Source organism: Elephantulus edwardii, unplaced genomic scaffold (assembly GCF_000299155.1).
Source record: "Elephantulus edwardii isolate Elephantulus edwardi_28Jun2011 unplaced genomic scaffold, EleEdw1.0 scaffold00019, whole genome shotgun sequence".
Taxonomy (NCBI): domain Eukaryota; kingdom Metazoa; phylum Chordata; class Mammalia; order Macroscelidea; family Macroscelididae; genus Elephantulus; species Elephantulus edwardii.
In genome coordinates, this window is record NW_006399769.1 from 18,462,073 (window position 1) to 18,465,989 (window position 3,917).

Below are 3,917 nucleotides of genomic sequence, written 5' to 3' on the forward strand. Positions count from 1 at the left end.
ACTCATGTATTTTGTGTTTTAAGATAATATATGTGATATTCCTCAGACAAATGCAAGGTCCTATTAATATGGGTATCATTGATTTTATTGTGACTTCAGCACAAAGCAGTGGGTCTGCCTACATTCAACTATTCACAAACCTGCAAAATAAATCATTACTGACACAGAGAAGAAACATTTAAGAAGTAAAATAATGTCACCGGCAGATATCAGCAATGCAGGTGGAGAGCAACTCAGGCAGTGTATGATGTGCTAAGGGTAGGTGACTTGGTAGCTTAACATCTGTGAATGGACCACCAACCCTGTGCCCCAGACAGTGCTCCAGCCCCCAACCCCCAGCCTGACACCCTCACCCCCAACGATGCCCCAGCCCTGTGCCCCTGCCCCCTGCAGCACGCCGGCTCCTTGTTCCCTGTGGTGTGCCAGCCCTGTGTCCCTGCCCCCGGTGGCGAAGCCCCAGACCTGCGTCCCCGCCCCTGGCAGCTGTGCCCCAGCCACTGGCAGTATCTGAGCCCCATGACCTCAGCAGCACCCCAGCCTCACACCCCAGGCAGCATCCCACAGCCACTAGAGAGTCCTTCACGCCGCATAGTGACCAACCAACACGATGTGACGTGGACAGTAGGATTTTGAATTAGAACTTTTGTTGGAACCATTCATTTCAGAGCTACAAGAACACAAAGTGGCAATGTGAACCTGGCCATAACTGGAAGCCACCAGCAGAGCTGCTATGCGACCGATCTCGCAGGAGAAAGGTTGGTGGATGTTGGCTGAGTTCTCTTAAGCCCCACTAAGACCCAGGGGGTCTGTTGGAATTTGACCGACTTTTTCTGTGCCCCCACTGACCACCCACGATCGGGCAGGCCAGTGGGATCCTGACTGGGGGTTTTTGGGGCACTGCTGATTGCCTGGGAGAGTACCCACGGGGGAGCCCACTGGTGGGAATTTGGCTGAGCTCTCTTGGGCCACACCGATTGCCCAGGAACAAGGAGGCTAGTGGGAATTTGACTGAACTTTTGTGGACACTGCAGACCAACCAGAGGCGAGTGGGTCGGTGGGAATTTGACTGAGTTTTCACAAGTACCACTGGACCCAGGACCCTGCTTGGGAAGGGGCCACTGCCCAAGGGCACATGGGTAAGTGCCAGTGGGCAGGGACTGTGAGTGAAAACCACTGGGAGGGAGACGGACAGCTGGATTTTGAGTAGGGACCCCAATCATGAGCACACCTGGACAGCTGAGGTCTGAGTGAGGTGCCCCCAGTGGTTGACCCACACTGTGGTTGCCCCATCTTGGTATCTACCCCACCCCATTTGGCTCAACATCTGTGCCTACACGTCCAGTCAATCAACTTGCCTTTAATCCGGAGCACCTTGATCAGACTTACCTACAAGAGGCTGCACTCACAAGCTCTGAACTGACCTTCCACTTGAGTCATAAGTTCAGAGAAAAACACAAGTGGTATTGCTGCCAAAAAGATTTCTAAAACACTGTCATCAGATCAAGAACGTATCAATGTCTTGAAGAAAGCAAGCTATCCCACACACTATACAGACAGGCACAAAGCAAGATGTTACCCCCAAAGGATATCAATGGATTTCCTGAAGCTAAAATGTCTGATGGAACTTTCTGACACAGAATTTAAAAGAACAATGATAGAATATTTTCAATGGATGAAAGACAAACTTGAAGAATTACAGGATACTACAAGCAAAAACCAGAAGGAACTAAAAAAAAAAATACACAAACAAAATCCATAACAATGTAGATAAAACAAATGAGGTATTAGTGGCACTGGAAAAACAAGAAACCAATATCCAAAACTTGAAGTCCAGTGTTTCAGATGCTGTCAACATGATGGAGGGGCACATGAGCAGAGTTGAAAAGATGGAACACAGAACCAGTGGAATAGAATTGTCACCACTGACTTGCTAGAACAAAAAGTAGACTCAAAAAGGAAGGAAAAAGAAGAAAACCTCAGAATGATGTGGGACACCATAAAAGAAATAACATGCACATCATGGGAATCCCAGAACAGGAAGAAGCAAGTAAAGGCACCGAAAAAGTTGTGTAAGAATTACTAGACATTTTGTGTCCGAATCGGTCAGTCAAGACCTCTGCCGTCTCAGCAACAAAAATGAATGTCAGGTTTTCAGCAGCTACCAAAGATAATGAGCATAAACGCTCACTGACCAAGACCCCAGCCAGGAAGTCTCCACATATGAGCCTGTCCAGGAGTACTCCAAAAAGCCCGGCTGTGCTCAGCACACACAAGTTGAACACCACTGATCCGGCTTCAGTTATCACCCCCTTCAAGCTGACAGTGGAGACTCCTGTCTCCAATAAAAAGCCAGTGTTTGATCTCAAAGCAAGTTTGTCTCGTCCCCTCACCTATGAACCACACAGAGGAAAGCTGAAACCATGGGGACAATCAAAGGAAAATAATTCTCTGAATGAATAGGCAACTAGAGTGAGCTTCCATAAGAAAACATATAAACAACCCCATCTCCAGACCAGGGAAGAAAAACGGAAGAAACATGAGCAAGAACGAAAGGAGAAGAAAGAAAAGGTTTTGGAAGCTCAAAGAGGCTTTAATATAGCAGCAAATTAATAAGCTCTTTCTATAAATATTCAGTTAGTGTGAAACTTTCTCTTTGCTTTTGTAAATTCTTTTATACTGTCTTCCTCACTTTCATCAAAATGTTTTCTACTCTTCACTGTACATATGTAATGTCTGTAGTCTATCTCCTGCATCTCTGAAGATTGTTTCTTGATAAAGTGGAAAATAACATATTAAGAACTAAGGAAGCTGGGACAGAAAGATCATCATCCCTTAGTACAGAGAATCCAGTAATCTTAATGAAATTGTGGGTACATATTTAGTTATAGCATAATGTTTTACCTATACAAAAAATATTTTTAAGTTTAAGTACCTTTATTCAGATTACTTTATATATCTGCCATCTGTCAGTAATTCTTAAAAACAAAACTGCAACTCCTTCCAAGCTTACTTAAAAATAAAATAGTTAGGACTACATGGAAATTTGAAGATTACTACTGTAAGGACTATTGTTCTGACAAGCTAGTATCATATTCAGTTTATAGCAAAGACTAAAATTGCTTAATTTGGTATGTTTATTGCTTTTGGGTTTTGGACGGCATAAGATCTTCACAAATAAAACTTTTTCACATTAAGGTAAAAAAAAAAAAAAGAATTACTAGAAGAAAACTTCCCAGGCATAATGAAGAATGAGAGAATATATATTTACGAAGCTCAGTGAACACCATATAGAACAAACCCCAAAAGAAAAACATCAAGGCATATATCATAGTTAAATTTGCCAGACCAAAGATAAGGAGAGAAACCTGAAAGCTGCAAGGGGGAAATAAAGAGTAACCTATAAGGGAGAACAGATAAGATTAAGTGCCAATTTCTCAGCAGAAAACATGCCAGCAAGAAGAGATGGAAGGACATATATCAAACACTCAAAGAACACAATCGTCAACCAAGAATACTGTACACCCAGCAAAATCATCCATCAACTATGAAGGTGAGATCAAGATATTCCCAAACTGATATTCAGCAAACTGAAACTGTGAGCAATCTCAAACTATTCACGCTCCATACTGATGCTTCCAATTGATCCAGTGGTGACTGTACACCCAGCAAAATCATCCATCAACTAAGAAGGTGAGATCAAGATATTCCCAAACTGATATTCAGCAAACTGAAACTGTGAGCAATCTCAAACTATTCACGCTCCATCCTGATGCTTCCAATTGATCCAGTGGTGAGAATCTTTGTCTTCTTGACATTGAGCTTCAAACCATATTGGAGGCTGCAGTCCTTGACCCTCTGCAGCAAGCACTTCAGGTCCTCCTCAGTTTCAGCAAGCAGGGTTGTGTCATCTGCATAAC

The 3,917-nt window shown here is 43.4% G+C and overlaps 1 pseudogene; it reads left to right on the top strand.

Annotated features, from left to right (window-relative positions):
* The first annotated feature begins 1,132 nt into the window (after positions 1–1,132).
* On the top strand, positions 1,133–2,610 carry LOC102868719 (annotated as a pseudogene).
* Positions 2,611–3,917: the final 1,307 nt, after the last annotated feature.